Raw genomic sequence first — 14,418 nt, forward strand, 5'->3', positions numbered from 1 at the left:
TTGTTGCATGTCTTCTTTTCCGAGCAACAGGGTTTGGGTCGTGATCTGGCTCCAGGGAGATGTGAAGTTGATTTGTGGTTCTTTCACTTTTCAAGGATAATAAAAGACAGGCTTGTGTGTAGTCCTCCATTTTTTCACCCTCCATCTATTCTGGAGTCTAACCACCCTCCGCCTCCATAACCCAATCTGTCAGCCAGTGTGAATGACTGTGAGAGACTTGAGATTTTACTTCTGGGTTCTCGGCTGGAAAAACTAGACACAGGTCAATTGAGGCGGGTGTAGGTTAGAAAATAGTTTGCATGTGCCTGACTCACTCTGGAATAGGTTTCCAGGGGCGGGGTGGGGGAGCACAAAGAGCCATTATGCCAGTCAGGATGTGTTGATTGTTCAGCATGCTCCGCCTGCACAGCGCTCAGAGAAAATGATGCGGTTGGAATTTTTTAAGACTGGAAAATACGAAAGTAGAATTTAAGGAAGAGATAAAACACAAAGGAAGGCATTAAAACAAGGACAGCTTGGATTCCTCCGCAGTGTCCTTTTCCTTCGCAACTTTGTTTGTGTTTGTTGGACAGCTGTTCTTGCTTTGCAGGTTTTTTTTCAGTTTCTCCTCTGTTAAGCATCCAGAGCACTAACAAACTATAAGCTTTTTACAATAATATCACTGCTGCCCTCAAACCGCAACCAAGTTTTGATTTATGAAAAAGATGTGGTCTCACCAGAGATTAGAGCAGTAACCAAAGTCAAGTTTCTCATAGATTTATGTGGTGGTGAGAGACTCTGGGCCTTTTCAAGTTTCAACTGGAACACTGTGACAATATTATTAGTCCAACCTGGTCTCACCAGAATATATTAGTCAGCTATTTTGCATTCTTAGAGAAATATGTTCTTATTTCCAAGATTTAATCCATTTCCAAATTAATGTTAAATATCTACCTTTAAAGGGATAGTTCAGATAGTATGAAGTGGGGTTGCATGAGGACCTTGTCCATAGTCAGTATATATACTAACTATATATACTATATATTATTTACAGTAGATGGTAGTCAGCACATCCCAAGTGGAGAAACAGGCAGGAGTAGGGACACCTAAAACAAATGGCCACCTAAAATAACAATATAAGCTTAAGTGTACGGTGTGGTGACACCATGTGTGACCATAATTCACCTTGCTTATTGTGTTGCCACACGGACCCTTTAGTGGGGAACACCTGTAGCTTTAGCTGATTTTCCTGCTAGCTCATCAGGCAGAGCAGTTCATGTGTTAACCTCTCTGATATTAATGGATAATAAAGATTGGAACTCCATTCTTAATACACCGCCTCCGACTCTCTTTTCCTGGCGCTACACTGGTGACCCTGACTTTTCCGAGAAAGTTTCCGGAAAATTAACGAACATGGCTGAGCGCGATGTTTTCATAAAGCTGCCGGAATTCTGGGAGCACGCCGCGGAGGCATGGTTCGCACACATGGAGGCACACTTCGCCTGCCGACAGGTCCGTGACGGGGACCTGAAATACTACCATGTGGTAGCAGCGCTGGGGAGCTCCACGTCGTCTAGGTTGGTGGGATTTATCGCAGCCCCCCCACACCATGGCAAATATGAGGCGATTAAGGCCCTTCTCCTTAAGACATTTAGCTTATCTGCTAAGGAGAGGGCCCGCCAGATACTTGACATTCAAGGCCTAGGAGACAGCATCCCAGCTAATGGAGAAAATGCTAAATCTGCTAGGGGGGGCAGATCCCCGGATTTTATTCACGGAGATTTTCCTGCATCACTTGCCTCCCCGGGTCCAGACGGCGCTGGCCAACACGCCTGTCACGGAGCCCCGTGCCTTGGCTGAGGAAGCGGATCGTTTTTTCCTGGCTACACAACAGCCCGGTGCAGAGACGTTAGCCGCGACGCTCAGTGGCCCATCTGCAGTCAAGAAAGCGTGGCGGAGGCAGGACACGGCTGTATCGAGCGGAGAGTGCTTTTACCACGCACGTTTCGGGACAATGGCGAAGAAATGTATCGCTCCGTGCAGCCACAAACCCCGGGAAACGGAGGGGCCGGCGCTCGGTAGTGGCCCTGAGCGTCGGCGGCACGTGCAGGCTCCTCTTCGTCAGCGACAGCGTTTCGGGGAGCCTGTTTCTCTATGACACAGGCGCTCAACGGAGCGTAGTTCCAGCGTCGAGTGAAGATGTTACCCGGTGTGGACACGGACCGTGATTGACGACGGCTAACAGCGGTCCAATTCGCACGTACGGCGTAAGGCCTATGTGTTTGTGCATCGGAGGACAGCGTTTCAGCTGGGATTTTGTGACAGCGGACATTTCTTTTCCCCTCCTCGGAGCGGATTTTTTGTGTGCTCATGGACTCTTAGTGGACGTTAAGAATAGGCATTTGGTTGATGCCTTAACGTTTTCTTCCCTCGTGTGCACACTTGGCAGCGCAGCGTATGACGGGCTGTCGGGCAAGCTGTCGGGGGCAGACACGTTTCTCAGACTGTTGGCCGAGTTTCCAGACCTGTCGCTGCCCACCTTCTCTGCGCTTACCACTAAGCATGGCGTGGAGCACCACGTCACTACCGAGGGGCCTGCTGTCTACGCCAGGGCCCGGCGGTTGAACCCTTCTAAGCTGGCTGTAGCGAGGGCGGAGTTCGGAACCATGGAGCGCCTGGGCATTGTCCGCCGCTCCGACAGTCCTTGGGCTTCCCCACTACACGTCGTCCCCAAACCGAATGGCGGGTTCCGCCTGTGCGGGGATTACCGCCGACTCAACGACGCCACTACGCCTGACCGCTATCCGGTGCCGCATATTCAGGACTTTTCGGCGCATCTGGCCGGTACGGGGGTGTTTTCCAAGGTGCGTGGATACCACCACATTGAACATTCCCAAGACAGCAGTGATAACGCCTTTTGGACTTTTTGAGTTCCTGCGGATGCCTTTTGGACTCAAGAATGCCGCTCAGACGTTCCAGCGCCTGATGGATTCGGTGCTGCGGGACCTGCCGTTTGTGTTTGTCTACCTCGACGACATACTCGTCGCCAGCGCTTCAGTGCAGGAGCACCTGTCCCTCCTCCGAGCCCTTTTCACGCGGCTCAACGAACACGGATTAATCATCAATCCTGCAAAGTGCCAGTTCGGGGTGTCTGACATTGATTTCCTGGGGCACCACGTCACCAAGGGCGGTGCGGCACCTCTGCGGGCGAAGGTGGAGGCTGTTGCGGCTTTTCCTCGCCCGCTCACAGCCCAGTCGCTCCGTGAGTTTCTGGGGATGGTGACCTTCACCGTTTCATCGCCCGGGCCGCAGAGGCGGACTTCGCTTTTGCTGAGGTCAAGACCGCGTTGGCTCAGGCGGCTTTGCTGGCACACCCATCATCTACGGCTCCCATCTCCATCACCATGGACGCGTCGGACTACGCGGTCGGCGCGGTGCACGAGCAGTGGGTTGAGAGCGCTTGGCAGCCGCTCGCCTTTTTCAGCCGCCAGCTGACGCACAGAGAACGGAGGTACAGCGCTTTTGACCGTGAGCTCCTGGGTCTTTATTTGGACGTGCGGCACTTCCGTTTCATGCTGGAAGGCCGGGAGTTTACGGCGTTTTTCGACCACAAGCCACTCACTTTCGCCATGTCTACAGTGGCGGAGCCTTGGTCGGCACGTCAGCAGCGGCAGCTTTCCTACATCTCTGAGTTCACCACAGACATTAAGCACGTGGCTGGCAAGTCGAACCTGGTTTCAGATTGCCTCTCCAGAGTCGTCATCGGAGCCGTCCAGTTGGGACTGGACTATACTCGCATGGCAGCGGACCAGGTCACAGACCCCGGCGTCCAGGCTCTGAAGGCATTAAGGCGCACCGCCACACGAAGGCGCACCGCCACACGAAGGCGCACCGCCACACGAAGGCCCCTTTGGAGCGTTTCCTGGTGCCTGAGAGGAGGTTTGACCACGTCAACATCGACCTGGTTGGTCCATTGCCCTCCTCTCAGGGTTTTTCCTACCTCCTCACCGGAGGCAGTCCCGCTCGTTTCGACGTCGGCCGCGGACGTTGCCCGGGCCTTCATTGCAACGTGGGTGTGTCGTTTTGGCACCCCGTCGGACATTTCCTCAGACAGGGGCTCTCAGTTTACGTCCGAACTCTGGAACGCCGTGGCAGGCGGTTTGGGGGTTAAGCTGCACAGGACTACCGCTTACCACCCTCAGGCTAACGGCCTCTGCGAGCGCTTCCATCGCTCCATGAAGGCGGCCCTCAAAGCCGGCCTTACGGATGGGAATTGGGTCGACAAGCTGCCCTGGGTGATGCTGGGCCTGAGGACTGCGCCTAAAGAAGACCTGCAGTGCTCTACGGCTGAGATGGTCTACGGGCAGCCGTTGAGAGTTCCAGGGGATTTCCTCCCTATCGCATCGGCTCCCTGGTCGGCGTCGGGCCAGCGGGCTTTCCTGCAGGACGCCGCTGAGGCCTTTGCTCCGATCCCTACTACTCAGCACGGTACTCAGTTGTTCCAGGTTCCCGCAGAGCTCCGCTCGGCGGTGCACGTGTTCATCCGGCACAATGCGCACAGAGGCCCCCTGCAGCCCCCTTACGATAGGCCTTTCCGTGTCTTGGAGCACGGGGACAAGCACCTGGTGGTCGACCTGGGTGGCAAGGCCGAGCACGTCTCGGTGGACCGGGTGAAGGCTACTCACCTGGACTTGGACCAGCCGGTGGTGCTGGCTCGACCTCCGCGACGGGGCCGCCCCCGGCCTCGACCCCTGTCACGGATTTAAGACCTGTTGTTCCGGTCCCTCCCCTTCCGGGGGCCGCACAGGCAGGCGGAAGTCACTTTTCCGACTCCCGTGCTCAGGAGTCGTGGGGGTCGGCGTGTCGTTCCTCCCCGCCATGCTGATTTTGTTTATGTGTGAATTCTGGGGGGGCTTGTGTGGTGACACCATGTGGGACCATAATTCACCTTGTTTATTGTGTTGCCACACGGACCCTTTAGTGGGGAACACCTGTAGCTTTAGCTGCTATTCCTGCTAGCTCATCAGGCAGAGCAGTTCATGTGTTAGCCTCTCTGATATTAATAGATAATAAAGATTGGAACTCCATTCTTAATACACCACCTCCGACTCTCTTTTCACGGCACTACAACGGTATATTTAATTCAGGCTGATCCCAAAAAAACCACTTCCAACTCGAATCTGCAACTTATTACAGTTGTGCTTATACATAGGAATACTGAAGTTCTATGGTAAAGAAAATGTGGTAAAAAGCTTTACTAATGTAAATCAGTGAAATGATTCTATAGCGGACACATACACTTATATTGTTTTTTTTAGGTGGGCTTTCGTTTTGTGAGAGGTAAAGGATCTAATGGAAGATCGTACCTGATACCAGAATTACATCTGGGCAAATCAAGCAGCCTCCTCCGGAGCCAAAAGCTGAAGTCAGAGCTGCCTTAAGGTGCAGTAATGGCCCACTAATGGTTAGCAGATGCTGCCTCCAGAACATCTCTCACTATTGAAACCTATTCCCAGGAATACGATGTAAGAAAACGTTTTTCACATGGAGTAAGACTAAAAGTAATAATCCCTAAGATTTTTTGTCAAATATATGCCACAAAATAGAACAAACATTTAGTTTTTTAGATTAGGTTTTTAGATAGAACCGGTTTTTCGGTTTAGCTCCGGCTCTTTTCACACTGCCCAGAGTCTGACTGGTGCTGCGTCATTGCGTCATCGTTTGCGTCATGACGTAACCGTTTGCGTGCCTGCTTCATAAAGCCAAACCCCTCACAGCTGACACCGACAACAACAACAATGGCCGATTGTGCTCCAGCTTCCTCTGTACCTCTTCGGAAGACCAGATTCCCAGTAGATAGCTGGTCTCTTCAGTGGACCACTGCTGCTTGTTACGTTTCTCCATCGTTGTGTACAAACTGGATAAAACGCTGGCTTTTTGTTGTTGTTCAGGAGTTGATCCCGCCCCTGCCCCCGCCTCGACGTAAGCGTGACTGACGTATGTGGTGCTTTTGCTCTTGCCGGACAATTTTTTGGTGCTCGAAATGAAGCTATAGGCTGCTCCGCTGCGGTGTGAACAGGAAAACCCAGTGCTTTTCAAGCTCCAGCTCCGAACCGGCCCTGAAACACCGTTGGTGTGAATGAGGTATTGGAGACTGTGTTGGTAATAACACAATTGGTACAATCCCCTTTGAACATGTGTGGGCGAGAGGTACAGAAACAAAAATATGCACCTCAAATTCATAGTCATTGCTAAACTTATTTTCTCTATTAATCCCGTTTTACGCCCATGTGCTAGCAGGTAAAATTCAACCGCCTCACAGGTGCAAAAACAAACTTGAGTTGTGGTATTTGGTGTTTGTTGAAAGAGAAACAACAAGCAAGAACAGGCTTTTTTCGTGTACGATTTTAAAAGCAATGTATTTCTATTGGTAGTATGTTTCGTGCCTGCACCACGTCTTTTTGTCCGGTCGGGTCTTGGAATACCAGAAGCTGTGTGGTTCATAAAAACATTTTCTCACTCAATATCTTACCCTAAGCCTAACCCTATCCCTTTTATTTTAAATTGCATAATGTCTGAGTTTTTTTGCCATCCGCGAGGAAAAGAAATGGGTCTCAGAGCCTCAGAATACTGAAATCTGTATTTGTTGTCATATTTGTTTCCTTCTAATTTGTTTGTCTAACAGTCGCTGGTTTATTTATGTCTGTAGGCTGTTGTTGTGAGTGTGGACGGTCGGAGCAGCTACAACGTTAGCTTAGCCTGATCGATCCGATCTCCATTCAGAAAACAAACATTTTAAAAGGTTTTTCGCCTGCCGTCTGTCTGCAGACCGGTATCAGTATGTTGTTACTTCGGCATCATTTTGAGACGTGTATTACAATTAAATCACAGTCAAATATGTTCATTTTGTTGTAGTTGTAGCCCCCTTGCCAGCGATTCTCTCTGACCATTTAGCAGTCGAGAGTGTTTACGTCACTAGTTTTGCATATTCAGCCCGGTTGTTGGCCCGGTAAGAACCTCGATTTTGGAGGGCCAGAAAAAAGGTGAAAAAGTAGCCCTGAGCCGGAACTACCCCTAGTGGAAAAGCAAAAAAAAAACGTGCTACGTGCTGCAATGGAAAAGCGCCATAAAATGGACCACCTTCACCACAGCACCAGGACTAGAAGCTACCTCTGTGCCTGTGTCCAGTGTGACTCTTAAATGGCAAAAATGCAAGCAGGTACATGAATGCCCACGCCTGCACTGTACGTGCACAAACATGCAAGCATGCACACACACCCTGCATTCCCACACTTGAATCTATGGATGTAACAGCTGCTGGAAGGCTGTCTAAACACTGCAATGTCAAAAACCTCTTTTGACAGCGCTGCAAGTGAAAGTGAACATGTGTGTACTGTTCATAGTAATTTGCCATCTGGAAGGTCATTTTAGGTGTGTTTATGGTGGCAAAGGTTAAAAGACTGGAAGTTTTACAGCTTTTTGGCAGATAGCAGTTGCATGGCACCACCATAGTTTCTCTGTAAACAAGGAAGTAAAGTGATATCATCTCTTGTGCTGGCATTTGACATCTGCCCACACACAGACATGCCTCGTCTTGCAATATCATCTGATTTGCAACCGCAACTTGTTTTATTTTTGACTACTTTGGCATTCTCATTGACACGCCCAGGTGTGGGTACTAGTTAACTACTTTTTGGAGGAGGCTGTGCGCTGATCTTCGGATTAGGGGAGCACTGGTTCAATCCCCACTGCAGTCAGCATGTCCCTGGGCAAGACACTGTGGGGATTGCCCAAACTATTGAGTGCATGTAAGTCGCTTTGTGTAAAAGCATCTAACAAGTGAAATGTAATGTCATGTACTTTTTCGGACTAAATTAAAACTTAATTATATAACACGTATTACATTTCTTAAGAAAACAAAAGGAAAGGACTACTTTGCATTACCAAAGGATACATTTATAAATGTTGCTAGATGCAAAGTAGGACTAAAACATTATCTACACAATGGGACAAAAGTACTCTTCACTGAAAGAAAGTACAACAACTACTACTCATTCTACTTCTACTACTGCTACTATTTCTACAGCTAGTTCTGCAACTCAAATGTGATTGCTGCTGGCTATAAGTCATCAAATAAGGCAGCTTCTGTTTGGTTTAGTATTGTGCCTTCGGGCTTGCTTTACAATTCCGCTGATTTTAGCTCTAGCTTTAGTAAGAGAGTATTGGAGACATTTTCGAAATGTATCATTTATGCTAGGTGTGTATTCGTAACTCCGTATTTTGATCAGATGCACCCTTTGCAACATTATCAGGGCCATGAATGAGCTTCAGTAAGTGAAAAGAGTGCTTATCCAACATTATGAAAAGTTTGCAGTTTAGTTAGCTATCACATTCTGTTATGTTTAGGTGCCAAAACAACTATATGAGTAGATGATAATCTGCATTTACAAGTAGATTGACTAGGCCCCTTCTAACCCATATCTATGAGGCTGATAACCACTGATAACGGCCATATAATGGGCTGAAATGTGTTCAAAGCTGGTGTCCATTTCTGATATTGTATCTCCCATTCACTATAACCCCCCCCCCCCCCCCGCCCTTCAGTTCCATTAACAATTATGTCTAAACAATTATCTTAAAATAATCCCATAGACATGAAGTAGATTAAGCCCCTCTACTACACATGAAGCCAACTTCAATATCAGCATGTAAGGACACACACACAGACACACACACACACACACACACACACACACACACACACACACACACACACACACACACACACACACACACACGCACACACACACACACACACACACACACACACACACACACACACACACACACACACACACACACACACACACACACACACAGCTGTCCCAACACTTTCATTGGCATAACAGGCCTTCGTTCCTTGGAGCCAGAGCTAGACATGCCACACATGCCTACCTCAGCAGCCCACACACCACCGTGGGGCGGTGGGCTCCTACCACCGGGACAGGTGCTGCTCATATGACATCACGGCCTACTGTGGGTGGGTGCTGCTCTCACATAACCAGGACAAAGCACTGATGACAGCTACAACTGTGAGATAATGGGGATATAATAATAAAGAGAGTCTTAACAGTAGTAGAGATTAACTGCAGCCATGACAGAGATGTGTAAATCAGGCAAGACTTGATCAGAAGGAAAGGAAACGATGCATGAAAATGCATGAATCATCCTTGACATATAGCCTGAGCGTTATAGCTAAAGAGTTCTAGCAGGCAGTTTTTACAAGTTTATATTTTGTCTAAGCTTAGCAGACGTAATTCCCATATTTGGTGACCATAAATAAGTAGTTGAATATGTCAGAATCTTGGCAGAGTCGTATGTTTGCCTACAAAGTACGTTTTGGGCATCTGACCAAGAAGGACCAAGTGAAGCATGAACACTCTGTTCTAGGTTGTCAATCAACCTGTTGCTAATTGATACTGGCAGAGAGTGTGGAGGGAGGAGGGTAACGGAAACGACAAGTGTTTATTTTACTGTTGATCTTTAAAATGACCTACCACAGATTCAACATCTGAGGCACCATTTAAGGCAAGTCAACTGCAGATTATACTTAGTCAGCTGGACTGGGAGAAGCAATTTTAGATTTAGTAATTGAGCTGTCAGTCTCTGATGTGCACCCTGCAGTTGAAAATGGGCTCACACAGACTGTCAAAACATAACGATTTGCTGGGGTTTAATTGGAAGTGTAAAATTAACTGTGTGGGATCAACTCTTATCTTAGTTATTTATTTATCTTTACTTTGTTATTGCTGTAACATGAAACTCCCTCTGCAGATCAATCATTCGAGGAATTTCTTAACTATATGTTGTGTTAATTTGTAGACAATGTGACCAAGGAAGGGTGAGAGGAAGAGGAAGGTTGACATCTCTCAAATTTCCATTTGATTTACAATCCAACCCTCCCTCATTATAATGAGCTTTGGTTAATTACCGAAAGAATGGCATCGGGGTTACAAGCGTACAAAATTAGAACCTGAGATCTGAGGCTGGCTTTGAACTAGAACACTTTCCTGTCAATAGAAACCATTTGAAGTGGTTTGGGCATTTATCAGTGTGCCTTCCTAGATATCTCCCTCTGGCATTGCTCATCCAGACACATCAACGTAGATGGAGACTAGAACTAGAACATATTTTATCCATCTGATCAAGAAACACCTTGAGATTCCTTAAGGAGGAGCTCGAGTCTCCAAGACAAATATGCAGCAGAGAAAACAGATGGACGGCTGGCCAAGGAAAGCATGTTTGAGGGAAATTAAAACAGGTCTAAAATAGAACCCTGTGGAACGCCTCAAAAGATGAAGACGGGAAAACAATAGTCATATAACATGAATTCACTTTCTGATCTTTTGGATCAAATGCTAAAATATGATTTTAAAAAGCAGGGTGCAAAATGTTGATGTTTATTTTTTTCTAATTTCAACCAATCTCATTACCAAGTAGTTATACGCGGCTGCTTGGTCAGGACCCCTTGGTGTAATTTTCTAATGCACGTCTAAGAGTGCTATGGATCGGGTTTGCATTGTAAGAAAGCCTGAAGTCAGACAGACTGGGGGAGTGGGAAAGAGACCGGGATGCTAATTTTGGCCTCTAGTTTTGACCTGAAAGGCATGAAGGCGTGCACTGATAAACCCCTGCATGTAAAAGCTCATATTCACACACTCCTTGTCCATTTCCTCCCTCCTTCCATCCCATCTGATACCAGCGAACCCAGTAGGGTCATCTGGAACTGAATCAACAGGTGGCTTTCAATGGAGGCTCTCTTCGGCCCTTCAGGAATCCACCTCAACTTTATTATTATGCCCTGTCTCCCTTTGCTCTCTGCTCCGTGCTTCCTTAAACGTCTACAATAGCCTTCAGGCTGGATGTCACTCGATATGGAAGGAGGAGAGGAAGGAGGAGAGGAAGGAGGAGAGGAAGGAGGCGCCTGAATGAGCTGGTCATTCTACTTGGGTGAGCAAATGGGAACATCTGCCACTTCAGTGTGACCCTGATCTCCAATAAAAAAACATTGGAGGCGTCGTCTGAGAGTATGAGCACGTTCCAGCTCAGGGCATAGGAATGCTGAGATAATGGTGTGATACGGAGTTGTATCAATGGTACGGTGCATCTTTTTCTGCCTTTTCCCCTGCAGGGTAGTTCCCAACTCTCCAAGGACAACTAGCTGTCTGTTTACTGGGAAGAGAGGGAAGGAAGATAAGGAGGACTAATATGAAATGAATATAGACATCCCGTGGGATTTATAATTATATAGAGATGCACTGATGAAGCTGTTAGTTACAGAGATCAATCTGAGACATGTCAGTCTGATCTCAAATAAATATCTGCCAGTAACCAAGAACAAAACATTTTGGTTGGACAAAGTCTATTAACAATCTCTTAAATAGATCAGTATAGCTTTGAGGTCGAACAGCCAACAGTCTCAAGTCATACAGCACAGAAAATAAGAGAATTAAGATTTTATGGTTAACGGTACTTGAATAGGGATGTTATAAAAATGCCTTAGATAATGACTCTGGTTTAGATATGCTTCAGACAGTTTTATGTTTCCTGCTGTCAGATAAACTATTAATCATTACATTCAATAAGTATGTCGCTTTCAAGTGTGCTTCTGAAGCTGAACTACAAGAAAACGAAATCCTATTCCACTCCTTTCAAGTTAGTGATATTTCATTGAAACAAAAACACTTTTTACAGTCTATTTAGGTTCAAAATCTTTGATTTCATTCTTAGTAGCATACGCCTTAAGATTCAAACTGGTGACATGTCAGCATTTCATTCATATTTTGCTTACACATTTTCTACTCTTATACTTTAAAACTCTTCAGGGTAAAAGTAGAGTTGCTTAGTCAATATGACTCAACAACATCAATCATTGAAACATACATTTGCCTAGATTGTTCACATATTCTAGTTCTTTTCACCAACAATAGATATGTAACAGGAAGTTTATTTATAGGTTATTTTCATCTGCATAATTCGAAATGAACTCGGAATAACAAGAAAATGCTATTGATTTATTATGGGAAAGTGGGACCTATCTTTTTTGGAACTCGCTCTATACTACTAAGACTTTAAGTAGGGAAATTGCTGCATGTTCTGCTTTGATGTGTTTAAGCAGATCTCAATGGCGCATTTCCACTGCAGCATGTAGCACGTTTTAAATCAGGCCCGCTTTTTTTTTTGCTTTTCCACTAGGGGTAGTTCCGGCTCAGGGCTACTTTTTCACCTTTTTTCTGACCCTCCAAAATCGAGGTTCTTACCGGGCCAACAACCGGGCTGAATATGCTAAACTTGTGACGTAAACACTCTCGACTGCTGCATGGTCAGAGAGAACTACAACAGAATGAACATATTTGACCGTGATTTAATTGTACTACACGTTTCAAAATGATGCCGAAGTAACAACATACTGATACCGGTTAGTAAAAACCATGAATTAATGCTTTGACAAGTCTGCAGACTTTAAACTGCTTGTTTTCTGAATGGAGATCGGATCGATCAGGCTAAGCTAACGTTGTAGCTGCTCCGTCCACACTCACAACAACGGCCTACAGACATAAATAAACCAGCGACTGTATTCGCCATGACACAGACAGTCTGTGGTTTGTACTTGTTTAACTTTTGTCTAGTTTCTGAACAGATATGAGGAGTTGTGAGTGCTAACAGCTAACGGCTGATGTTTTGGTTTTGTGGTTCGCATTGAAGATGACGTCACGGCAGTTTTACTCAGCGTCGCTCCGCCCGCCAAACAGCCCATCGCCCTCCTACACTGCGTTACTATAGTTACTATCCCAGGTACTAAACTGTAATGGAAACGCAGCTTAAAGTGAGCCTGGCCTACCAAGGCCTAACTATACCGTACTAAGCAGTGCTAGGTCCTGCATTGGAAAAGCGCCAGTCTACCGATTTATGGAAATACTAGGTCACTGGAGTAGCAATTTAATTTCTCTTTGGTGAGTTGGTGGTTTAACAGCAATCATGATAAAAATGTTTGGACAAATCATATACAGCTCTGAGATTAACCAAACAAAAAAAACCATGAAAGGCACGACAGGCTCAACTTCGGAAGTTTACGGGAGATTAATCTCTGTATCAGCTGTCACTGAATGTTTCCCTTCAACAACGGCCTCTTTAGCTGTTTGAAATACAAATGACCACACTGCAGCCACACATGGTTGGTTTACATTACAACTCAACACGTAGGTCACACATGCCCTCCAGCTTCCCACCCTCCCACCCCAACAAACCGGGGCCACAATACCACCAACATTCGCTCGTTACCACATAAATTTGTATGCATAATATATATACAATTTATAAACGTCTCCCTTGTATGTTGATTCGGGGGAAATCCAGCTGCCATGTGATTGATGTAAAAGTATTAGCAATGTGTGGTTTCAGGCTGTTAGGGATCAGGGTAAATTAACATTTGCAGTGATCTTTATCTTTTCTGCTAAGAGTTCATGCTTAACGTGGCTGCCACAGGTAATTTGCAATTCATGCGCACAACCATGAACCTGCCTCTTAATCCCCCACCCCCCCACCAACACCATCGCCCTTATCAGGTAGCAGTGAATCTGACAAGGCACATGGAACTACTTTCTCATGCAGATCTTGAACAGAGCTGGATCAACAGGATCAGGTGTTGTTTTCTTGGTTAGGAGGAGGAGGAGGAGGAGGAGGAGGAGGAGGAGGAGGAGGAGGAGGAGGAGGAGGGGGGGGGAGGGTTATTTGCAGGAGATGGGAGCGTCAGGCAAAATAGCTAATCAGACTAACAGATGAGCCAATATCCTGTTCTCACATATGCTGGGGCAACAATTGCAGTGTGTTAGGTTGTGTGTCTGTGTTGAGGGGGACAATGGCCCTGCTGTTGGCCGACCCACCACTGCTGCTGTATGTCTTACACCTGTGCTTGGAAGGCCTCCCACCACCCCCCCCTCCCTTTCCCTAACACACACATAACCCCAGCCTCACCACCACCACCACCCGCTCAACCACACAACCCAATCCACTTTAGTTCTCAGTTTACATCCTGCAGTAGCTTTTAGTGCTGCACTACAAAGAACAATGCATATTCAACAGGCTTACAAGCAGGGATAATGCACCCCTCAGGCACGTCTTATGGTTTCATATCAAAACGGAAAAAGGGGACGATTTCAAAGGTTTCTTCGTTCCACTGCTCTGCCCGACTCCTCCCATCATTACCTGAGACAATAACAGAGTAGCAGACATCCCCCTTCCCAATAACTGAGGATGAGATGTGAGAGGATGAAGGGAATGTGAGGACGCCGGCTGCAGAGGCGACAGTGGGCGGGTGAATGAGTGGGTGAGTGGGTTTTAGGGATTCAAAAGCTCACAGAAAGCTGTGCATGGCGTTCT

This window comes from Pseudochaenichthys georgianus, chromosome 7 (assembly GCF_902827115.2).
Source record: "Pseudochaenichthys georgianus chromosome 7, fPseGeo1.2, whole genome shotgun sequence".
NCBI classification, from domain to species: Eukaryota; Metazoa; Chordata; class Actinopteri; order Perciformes; family Channichthyidae; genus Pseudochaenichthys; species Pseudochaenichthys georgianus.